Source organism: Triticum dicoccoides, chromosome 2A (assembly GCF_002162155.2).
Source record: "Triticum dicoccoides isolate Atlit2015 ecotype Zavitan chromosome 2A, WEW_v2.0, whole genome shotgun sequence".
Lineage (NCBI taxonomy): Eukaryota > Viridiplantae > Streptophyta > Magnoliopsida > Poales > Poaceae > Triticum > Triticum dicoccoides.
This window is the reverse complement of record NC_041382.1, coordinates 46,676,877-46,689,057: the sequence shown is the minus strand read 5'-3', so window position 1 is coordinate 46,689,057 and position 12,181 is coordinate 46,676,877.

The following is a 12,181-nucleotide window of genomic DNA, read 5'->3' as shown; positions in this document are numbered from 1 at the left end:
GTAAGAAGTTTTTTGACAGCTACCCAATTGTTTTCTATTGATCAACCTGCGAGCATGTTCGTATGCTAATCGTAAAAACCCAGTAACTCATTCCCAAGAAGCAAGTAGGATTTGAGCACTGAGGTTCAATAATGAACTATTATTTTCTAGCCAACCTGTCAAGATAGACTCACATGGAGCGTAAGTATCTTCCCCTTAGCTTTCGCCATGTGCTAAATTCCAATCAGTTATCGCCTTGCACAAGAACTAGCAAGAAATGAAATGGTAAGAAAACCCAAGGAACCTTGCGACGTCTACTTTCATTTGAATAGGGGCATAGGCATCCCCAAGGGGCGAAACGCCGAAACCCTATCCCCCATCTTTCACTTCACCCTTTAGATGAGAAGCCAAAGGGCGCTATCAAATATGGCACCTCGAAGAGCGTAATAGCAATGAGCCCGAAGCCTGAAACCTTTAGCCATAGATTGAATACTCAAAGTGGATCCACCTAGTCAATAGATTGAGACACAACCTGGTTACTCGCCTAGGGTCAGTCCAGCTCCACCTACTACTGTTACTTATCCTTCTCACTCATTGTTTAGGCCGGTGACTTCCATTTTTGCTCATTGCAGCCGCCTCCGGGGTTCTTCACGCCTAGGTAGTACCATGAACCTTGTGCTCCAGACTGCACTACTCGACCTATGCCTCAAAACTCAATGAGCCTTGCCATGAGATGTGGACATCCGTCATGTTGCGGCTCCCTTCAGTCTATTCCTGGGTTGGGTTAGGGGAAGATCTGAGCGATTGTCTTCGCGGATCTGAACATGCTCACAAGACGCACAATAAGAATAAGACCAATAGAGACTTCATAAGGGGCCATTTGAGCTGCAGATCGTAGTGCTCCTAGAAAGGCATATTTCGAATAGAGAGGACGATCCCAACAATCCATGAGAATATCATACACAATTATGAACCGTACGAGCACATCCTCTGTCACCCCCACTGCGCTTACAACTCTATACCCGAACCCAACTTGCTCTGGCCTTGGGTCTTCCTGCAAAAAAAGATCGTGTTGGGTTGAGTGCATTTTTTTTGCATGTTGTATACGGGGCTGATTCTAACTCATTGATGAAAATTCATATTTATTCTCTGTTTGCACATTATTGTTATGGATTGGTTTGATAGAAAGATGTGTAGGACCGTACTGTACATGTACCATATATGTTACACATGACAGACCAATATGTTGGTACGTACTCCCTCCGTTCCAAATTACTCGTCGTGGTTTTAGTTCACATGTTAGCATGTTACGTAAAAATCATCTAAATCTCAACCATTATTATTCTAATCAAATGGTGGAAATAATATTAGCATATGTGGACTAATTGGTGGCTTGCTATCTTTTCTAGTATTGTTTTAATCGTATAATCGATCAAAATAAGCTTTTTAAGAGAAAATCTACAAATTTGATTTCAACTATTTCATTATTTGAAAAGGTGATTTAAACTATGTTATAATTCTAAATAGCATCGCCATCCACCAATCCACCCACTACATGCACCAAGTGTCGAAAATTCATCGAGTCTTTGTGGTCGGATGATGATGATCCCAACAAATGAATTGATGGTGATCACCGAGGCACTTGAAGCCATTGAGTTGGAAGAGGAGCGTGTTGGGGTTCTACACCAGGGCATCGAGTTCACAATCAGCGTAGCGTGTTATGCTCCACAAGGACTACTTCGAAGTTGAGCCGAACTTTTATGCTGGCTACTTTCACCGCCGCTAATGGATGCACATGCATTTGTGCTTGCGAGTTGTGGAGGATGTGAAGGCCTCTGATTGTTACTTCAAGCTTAAGAGGGATTGCACTCAACTACTTGGGTACTCTTTTCTCTAGAAATGCACTGCTACTATGAGGATGATTGCATATGGTTTATTCGTGGACGCCATTGTGCATACAACCGAATGAGGAGAGCACATGCCTTGAATAAACACCCATTCTGTTTCAAACTATAATATTTTTTAGAAAGGACACAAGGCGATCCTGCTTTTTCAGGGCAAGACGGGTAGAGAAAATGCCTCGAGCCGAGGTCCGAGTACCAAGCGTTGCAGCGCTGAAGTATGAGCCATGTGGACTAGCGATTGCTTCTCCACGAGGCTCATACCATAAAGTTTATAGAAAATGAAAACCATTTTGTCGAAAAATGTTTCATTAAGATTCCAATCCTATATTTTATTTTTCTGTTTTGACGTTTTGGAAAAACCCATGAATCAAAGAGGGTATAAAATGATAAGTTTCCTCCTAATGGAAATCTTCATCCTCACTTTGCAACCACCAATAACATGAAAAATTGTAACTAAACATCATGGATTAAGTAAACTTAATAAACAAACATGTTTAGATAACAATTCTCCATTGTCTTTTTTGTTGAATACGTTGTTTGTGCTTTGAGAACACAACCATTTGACATCTATCTAGAAACATAAATAAAGGAGGAAGAAGAAGCATAAGAGGGGACATGTTTTTATGTGTTTGGGTGGTGAAGAATGTACAATCGATGAGGCAACGAGGTGATGCCAAAAAAAGATCCCAACAAGCCAACCCCACCAGAGGTGAGAGGTCCCTTTCAAATCCATTTTCTTGCTGTGAGATACACCATGGATCTCACTCCTCCATCATGTGTCTGTGTTCCCATGGTTTAGTGAGTACGTCGCTTGGCCATAGTGAGATCAAGATACAAAATAAGGCCAAGTCTCATAAGTCTCACATGCAACTACCCAAAACCACCCCAAAATTAGTTGGGCTAATTCTTTCCCAAATGGCATCAAGACGTTAAAAGGGATTAAAGTGTACCCAGCTAAGCATTCGTAGAATAACTTTCGCCACCCTATAGAAGGACATTGGTTGACACTGGGTCGTCGATAACTGGTGTAGCTGCTCTACATGAGGTAAACCACCTGTGCTAATGATTCAATGACAAACTCCTCGCAAACACCTTATATACTCTATAATTTTTTTATTTACTTATCTAATAATATACTAGAAAAGCCTATCAAGATATTTTTGTTGAACGATATGTTTTATAGACCGTAAATGAGATATTTTAGGATATCAACACACACCAAGATATATATTCAATATAGTATTGCAAATTAACACATAAAAGCATGACAAGTATTTTTGCTCACATTTAAATGGCTTCATTAAATGGGATACAACTAACACAATTTTGCTATAAAATATAGTTTTAGCACAACTATATTTTCAATTCTCAGTAATTAACACTAGAAAAATACAATATAAACAACATACCTTAGCATTTTGTAACACTGTAACTTGGATAAATATGCTAAGAAAAGAAAAAAAATATTACTAAGTCATAAGATGATAATACATTTAAAAATATAAAAGTTTCATATAAATAATACTTGTTTTATCTCATGCCATGGCTAATATAAAAATATAAAAATTATATGAGAGTCTTATCTCGATCATCATACAAAGTGTATAAGTGTCTGCCTTAAATTATAAAAATATTGTCAAACAAGCTTACTGATTGGATTAGTCAATCAAAGTCTACCAAATGAAGCAGCGTTCAATCTGCAGGAGTAGAGTCGGCAACATCAATAGTAAGTTGTCGCAAATGTTGGAAAAAATGTGATAATTAATTTTATCTGCCTACACATATCGAAGAGTCTAACATCAATAATAGCCGAAGCACATAAATAGTAATGTGTAACAAAAGAAGTATCATATATTTAGATTTCACGCTTCCATGTTCAATTTTTTCATGAATTCCTATCTTTCGGCAAATAAGAAAATCTCAATATTGAGGGTTTCAGAGTAAACCAACTATTGTCTTTCTCTAGACACCCACGCATCTCAATTTTGTAATATTGCAAATGCATGTTTCGGTTTCTGCAGTGTCATGAGTGGACATGTTATCATGCATTTCTCTCTTTCTCCCTCCCTCTCCCCTCTCTTTCTCTCATAATAACTATCATGTCAAAATTAACGGCTCTACAAACTGAAACACTTATTTCTCTTCAGTGTTAATGTCTCTTTTGGACGCATAGGTATAAAAATGTGGAATGAAAAAAAATACATGATTAGCATGACACATACATCAATATATGAGTATTTTTTCTTTGGAGTCGATATGCTCTATTTTATCGACAAGTTTTCCGGTGTGTACTATCTCTTACTTCTGCACTCACAACATATTTTGATCGGCTTGCACACAAATTAAATTTCCATCGATGTGCAGATTCTATTGCCAATGACTTACATGCCGTATATTTAGTCTTTGAAAGATTCACATAAACGGCTTCATTCATTATTATACTTGTTGGGGAACGTAGTAATTTTAAAAAAATTCCTACGCACACGCAAGATCATGGTGATGCACAGCAACGAGAGGGGAGAGTGTTGTCTACGTACCCACGCAGACCGACTGCGGAAGCGTTGACACAACGTAAAGGAAGTAGTCGTACGTCTTCCCGATCCGACCGATCCAAGCACCGTTACTCCGGCACCTCCGAGTTCTTACCACACGTACAGCTCGATGACGATCCCCGGGCTCCGATCCAGCAAAGCGTCGGGGAGGAGTTCCGTCAGCACGACGGCGTGGTGACGATCTTGATGTTCTACCGTCGCAGGGCTTCGCCTAAGCACTGCTATAATATGATCGAGGTGGAATATGGTGGCAGGGGGCACCGCACACGGCTAAGGAACGATCTCAATGATCAACTTGTGTGTGCTAGGGTGCCCCCTTGCCTCCGTATATAAAGGAGCCAAGGGGAGGGGTGCGGCCGGCCAAGGAGGGCGCGCCAAGGGAGTCCTACTCCCTCTGGGAGTAGGATTCCCCCCCCCCCCAATCCTAGTTGGAATAGGATTCCTTGAGGGGAGAAAGAGAGAGAGGGGGGGCCGGCCACCTCTCCTTGTCCTAATAGGACTAGGGGAGGGGGAGGCGCGCGGCCCACCTTGGGCTGCCCCTTTCACTACTAGGAAAAGGCCTACTAATGGTGCACCTAATTTGGCCATTAATGGCGCATTAGTGGTGCGTCATTAATAGCACACCATTAGTATATTTTACTAATGGCGCACCATTGGTGCGCCATTAGTATCTGGTATATTAATGGCGCACTACAGATGCGCCATTAGTATATACAACAGTGCGCCATTAGTATGCCTCCCAGGGGGCCATGTATACCCAGGTGCTTTGGCATACTAATGGCGCACGACAGCAAGATGCGCCATTAGTAACTTCGGCATACTAATGGCGCATTGTTTGATGATGCGCCATTAGTATCCTTTGGTATACTAATGGCGCACTATGATGTGATGCGCCATTAGTATGAATATTAGGTTTTTTTATTTTTTTTATTTTTTGTTTTTTGCACAGGTTACAAAATGTATAATTGGACAAAATATAGACAGCACACATCAACAACAAATTCATCGAATACAATAAAAGATTAGTCTTTGAATACAATTCATCATTTTAGTCTCCGAATACAAGTCATCATATTAGTCTCTGAATTAAAAAGACCGAACAAAGATAGAACATTTTATTACAAGTCTCGAGACCGCGAGTTTGTCTTCACATTACAAGTCGATATTGATCATCTAAACTACCATCACATAGAAGAGAGCTGCGGTCATCACGATAAGCATCATCACGATGAAACTCATCTTCATCCGGTTTTCTCCAACGCTCCCTCCCCTCTCCCGCTAGATAGCGTGCGTATCTAGATTTGGCCTCGGCCCTAGTGGCGTACCCTTTGTAACTGTTACCGCTGAATCGGTGAACCTGTCTCCGACACTCCTCCCAGTCGTCATAGACTCCGGGAACCTTACCCTTGTACACGACATACCACGGCATCGCTATGTAGTAGCCAAACGAAACATTAGTACCAATTCACAGACAATACATAAGCAATATATAAGTATGCAACAGAACGATCGGAAGAGAAAAGCAAGACATTAATAGCATCGATTACATCTTAAGTTGAACGACTCTCGAAACCAAAGAGACATACTACAAGTTCATTAAAGTTTAATTACAACATGAGCCAATCGATGTTTCAGAACTAGACACAGCATCACTGCTTTCGACTCGACTCAAGGGACCGGAGCGTGGATGAAGCCACCGTCTATCGTGGGAGTCATGAAAGAATGGGCGTTGTCAGCCTGCATTTGTAGGATTGTGTCGATGTCACTGTTGGACGGTTGATTTCTGAGGTAGAACTGCCCCGCGGTACGAAGGACATCTTGATGGATGATTTCCGCAAACTCCGACTGGATGCGAAAGAATTCTTGTCTGATGTCCACGTCCTGGATTGCCGACACGCTCGCGGCCCAATCTTTGAGTCTACTCGGTAGCAGAAGTTGATGATGGTCCTGTACGATTGCCCGCATGTGATGGATGGCGTAGTAGGCACCCTTCTGACCGCCAGGCGGCTGCTTGACGCAGCAGAACGTCGTATTGTGGGAGAACACGTGCTTGCCGTACTTACGAATAGGCCTGGTGAAGGTGCCTCCAGATTTGACGTAGCCGGGGAGAACATCATCAAGAACCTTCTTGACATTTGTGTAGTCTATGTTCGACTGACGGTCCGGGTCGAAATACGTGGCCATGGAATATTTGGGGCTTAGGAGGATGAGCGTGAAACGTGTGTCACTGCAAAAAACACGGAATGTTAAAAGAAAAACGATCGAAATCTAAGAATTCATATGTTATGGGGCGGTTGAGGGGAGGACTTACTCGGGAAAGTAAGGCACGAGGAAGTTATCCTTATCTTGGTTTGCCAGAATGACGCCTTCGAGGTAAGAACTCGCGACTTGCCGGTCCCCAGCGCTGCCCAAGATCTTGGCACGCATGTAGAAGGGGTCGACTATCACGATGTCCGGGGTCTTGTCGCGAATGATCCGCATCTCCATACTCAGCGAAAATAGCCGAACGAAGGTGTAGTGCAGCGGATGAAGGTTCAACATAGCGTGGATGTCATCAAACCGTAGGACGATCGTACCCCCGATGGAGTTATCCACAAAGCCCTTGCCCTTTGGCACCTTGGCCGCGAAAACCGGGTATGCCACATCCTTCTCTCCGAGACGCCGCTTCTCCAAAGAAAGAACACTGTCATGCAGACTCCACATAGCACCGGTTGCAGCATCGAGCATATTTCTCGGTAGCATCGGCCTACCCGCCACATGCACCCTCCTCGAGATATCCTCAGGTGAAGGTGGCCCGTCCTGAGCATGGATCGTACTCGGTGTCGGCTGACCCGCACCCTTGTTAGTCTTTCTTTTGCGTGCCTTCTTCTTCTCCTGTAATGGGACCGAGTTCTGCTCACAAACCGCCTTCTTGAGTGTGTTGGGGCTGATCATATTTCGCACCTCGCCTATCTGAGGCTCGGTGAAGTCGGCAGCTGGAGGCGTCTCCTGAGAGCTGAACTGCAGACGACGCCTGTTGCAACTTGGCTTCTCCGCGGTACCAGCTAGATCGCGCACGTCTTTTGTTGGGTTGGGTTCTTAAGAAGGAGGCCCCATGAAGTCGCCACCGTACCCATGATCGGCAAAGTACTGATCGACGTTGGCAAATGTATCGTCGTCGTCGTCGTTCTGATCCTGTGCCATATGCATGTTTGGATCCAGTGGCATAGGGATGTCCGGCACCGTTGCGGCGGTCTTGCCATGGGGCCGACTTGGCGCCGGCACGACTGGCAGTGTTGTCTTTGGGGTGGTGTCCCCCGTCCCCAAACGAATCTGGCTCTTCGGCCAAAGCAGGGGCCAGCTCAGGCAGGCGCTGAGGGTCATCACGTCATTATCGTCGGTCCCGACGGGTCGAATGGAGGTAACAACTCGTCGCAGCCTGGCAGCACCCGAACCAGTTGAACCCTAAACAAGTTGGGTGGCATCTGGGTACCGTGGAACAAGGGGTTGCCCGGTTGAACGATTTTGCCCTTGGCGACATCGACCAACTCGTTGTTCACAAAGTGCAGGAGAGTGCACGGAACGTCGGCGGCGCCCTGCGAAAACATGTAGGGCGTCAGGGATGCCCAGTCAAAGGCAAGGATATGAAGTCCTCGGCCGAGAGAGGCTTAATTAGTTACCGTGATGATGGCGTCGAGCTCGGCTAATGTCGAGGCACCGCCAACAGCGGGCGTGCAGTTGTCAGAGGGGCCGCTTGCTGCAGAGGTGCCGGCCGACGTACACCCGGGTGCATTAAGCTCCCGTGCCGGCGTCGGAGACACCAATGCCGCCTCCGCCGGAGACACCAATGGCCCCGCTATCACGTTCTGCGAGTTGCTGGCCGTGAAGCTAGGAATCGGGGGCGGCCCCTGTTGGCCGCCCGCAATCCACGCACTAATCCCCTGGATCAAGGTAGGCACAATGGCGGTGATCGTCGCTCCGAGTTGTTGTTGCACTTGCTCTTGGACAATCTCCGGAATCCGCGCCACCTGTGCCCTGAGTTCTTGAACCTCGCGCGCCTGGCTTTCCGAGCTGGTCTTTTTATCCTTTCGCCCACCAGTGTTATAGTATGACGACCATTTTGTCGACAAGCCTTTGTCGGCCACACGACCAGATGACGTCGGCTTACTGAGCTTATCCTTGTTCTTCATTACATTCAACGCCCTATTTAGAGTGGTGTCCCAAGGGTTGGTCTTAGTCGACCCCGCGCTACTGCTTTCAGTCCCCTGCGGAAGGAATGTGAACCATTTAGAAATTTGGCTTCATTAATTAGAATGCAACCATATGGAGCTAATTACGCGGGGGTGTATTCCTTACCAGAACAAGCTCAAGCGCCCTGGTCTTCCGATCCGTGGTAAGCTCCTTTGTTTTCGGGTCCTTCTTGTACCGGGCCCTGATAAAGTTCCTGGTCTGCTTGTCACCGTATTTATCGAAGAGGGGCGGTAGGCCTTGCTCGGCACGGTCCGCCTCCTTCTTGTCCCATATAGGCTCCGCCACTCTGTAACCGCCGGGACCGAGTGTGTGTTCCCCTAAGTTCAGCTCCCGCATTTCTTTCCCCCACTTACTTGATTCGGAGTTTGCGGTGCTCGAGCAATTGATCTTGAAGTCGTTGTAGTCATCTTCGGTGATCGAAGGATTTTTCTCCTTGATCTTCTCATAACTCTCACCTTTCTCGATCATTCTCTTCACATTGCTTTTCCAAGTAGACAGGGCCTTGCTCATCTTCGTGAGGGCAGCATTGTTCACTTTATTCCCTTTGAGGCGTGTGTTTTCAAATTCAGCGGGGAACTTGTATCGTTCATGCAGCTTCGTGAAGAGGAGGTTGTGCAAATTCCCTCGGTCAGGATGCCTCAGGTTCTCGGTGTTGATCGAGATGGTGCTCCGGTGAATGCACCCAAGCTGAAGCGAGTACCCCTTGACTATTCGTTCGGGCGCTGTTGGATTCCCGTCGGAGTCCACTTCAGTAACTTCCTCCTTGAGGGTGCGGAGCACGGTCGGGTGCCGGTCCTTCCGTTGCCTCTTCGGTTGGCTGCCATCTGTGCGTGCGCCGCCATCATCAGTGGTGGCATCCTCGGCGGCACCATCAGTGGTGGCATCAGTGGGGTCATCCTCGGCGGTACCATCAGTGGTCTCAGGATCGGTGGGGAAGGCGGCATCCTCATACAAGTGAGGTTGTTCCTCCATCTCCTGGGACAGCTCCCAGAATTTCTTGCCGCCCGAACCCCCGGCCTCATCGTTGTTGGCCATGTTTCTCTATAAATAGGAACAAAGTTTGGTCAAAAAGTTGGTTATTGTCAAGGAACAAGATCATGGTCTCATCATTTAGGGTTTGTCGACACCGAGGCATCCTAAAAGCTAAGCTTTTATCATTGAGGGTTTTTCGACGCCGAGGCACCCTAAAAGCCTAAGCTTTCATCATTTCGGTTTTTTATCGACACCGAGGCACCCTAAAAGCCTAAGCGTACATCATTTAGGTTCTCATCGACACCGAGGCATCCGGGGCAGCCAAGTTAAGTTTTCATCATTTAGGGTTTATCGATGCCGAGGCACCCTAAATGCTAAGTTAAGTTTTCATCATTTAGGGTTTATCGATGCCGAGGCACCCTATGTTGGGCATAATCACTTGGCACTAATCACTTGGCTCTATTGCCACCTATGGTTTAATACAGCAAGAATAAAGGGGCAGTTGATCCTACTTAATTAAGTACTAAGATACCCCGACCCATGCATTAGTAGCAAGTACCTCATATGTTCGATTTTTAGCAAAGTCATGCTAAAATTCACAAAAAGTTTCAGCATGACCTTTGCTGAAAATAGGACATATGGAGTACCCAAATTTGCCGGAACGGAAGTTAATCGACATTCCGGAAACTCAAGGGCCTCTCGGGGTACCTGCAAATTCATCACGACACGATGGTCGGAGACAAAACCCAGCAAACTAACATGTAAAACATGTCCAATAAGAGCATATAATTCAACAACTCCACTGAAAATGAGAGCTGAAAGATGCAGGGAGAGCACAAACAGCTCAGAAAAATCAATCCATCTAGCATTTCAGGTTTTGCTAGAAATACCTTTAACATCAGTATCAATATGATTTATAGAGTCAACATCCAGTAAGTATAATCAAGGTAATCAACCATTCCCATAAAACAAGACAAGTTTGATTCAGTACTGCTAATATGATTGGAGATTACTATGAACATGTGGCAAGACTACTTTGATAACAAGGGCCACTAGTTGGCCAGTAGTTGAACTAGCAGCTTGGCCATATCACTGACACCACGCACTGCTGTGACAGCTCTCAGCAGCAACCTCCAAGGATCCGACAACCGACACAGATAACCTGTCTCAAAGATGAGCCTCAAGACAAGCTTCGCATTCTTGAGTTTAATTTTTTCCAGAATTTTAGAGGCCCCACAAATTTAGTTCAGGTATTTTATACCATGTTAAAGACAGTAATGTATAGAGGTTTAGCCCTGGTCCTTAGATTCAGTTTCCTAATCTTTTTGTTTTCTACAAAGATATTCCCAACCTTCATGATGCTGGTAAGAAAAGAGCTACTCTCTGAATCTTTTATCTATTTATACCTGTAAATTAGCACTCTGATGCTGGCCTTGACAAATGATCCCACTATTTTGTTTGCTGAAATCTACAAAATGATCCCACTATGTTGACAAATGATCCCACTATGTTGTTATACTTGAGAACACTATAACAAAATCAAAACCACAATAAACAGTGGTCAGATATAACATGTACAATTACACAAAGCATCTGAATACACACATACTTCATCTATCAAGTATAACTCTGTCAAGCCAAGAAGGTATGAGCTGTTCATGGAAGCCTTTGATCATAATATCTAAAGGCATAGACAAAATCTACAAGCAGTTAACAAAAAGGTCACACGCACCCACTCAGAGGAACAGCGTATTTAAATCTAGGAAATGAAGATGATCCATTTCTACATGGAATCAATCAAGTACCATCTAAACTGAAACCATGTTTTTATAAGACCATGGTTATCTAAGAATATCAAATAAGCTTACCACCCACTACAATCACCAAATGATTCAAATCCAACCATTTTCATGTAAAATGTTGAAGCAATTTATCTAAAATGTCGAATGAGAAAAAGTTGCTGCAGATTGCAAGCACTAAGAACCTATAACTTCATCTAGGAAGGCAGCAAGCAGTAGTTCATTGTGCACATATAAAGAAGCAGCGGCGCAACAAGCAAGAGCAGCAGCAGTGCAAGAGCAGCGGCGACGGCAAGAGCAACAGGAAGCAAAAGCAGTAGCGGCAGCGGCGCTATAGGCAAAAGCAGTAGCAGGCGAGCAGCAGAAGCAGAGTAGCAACAATGGGCGCGCGCGAGGCGCAGCCAGGAGATGGCGTGGGCGGCTGCGGGCGACGACAGGCACGGTGGGGGCGCAGTGCAGCAGCGGCAGCAGGTCAACATGGCAGCAACGAATCGAGGCGAAGTAAAGGGGGATCCAGAGGAGAAGCTCACCACGCGCAGGAAGAGACGGTGGGAGGTGGATGCTGCTCCTCGGTGAGGTGGACGCACTACTGCTTCTCCTTGTCGGCGGGGGGTCGGCGGCGGCGGTGGAGAGCGGTCACGGGGAGCGCGGGGAGGCTCGCGCCGCCGTCCGTCTGAGGAGGTCGCGGGCTCGAGGGGGAGGAAGGGGAGAGGGAGGCGGCGGGGGCGCGTGGGTGGCTGCGGCG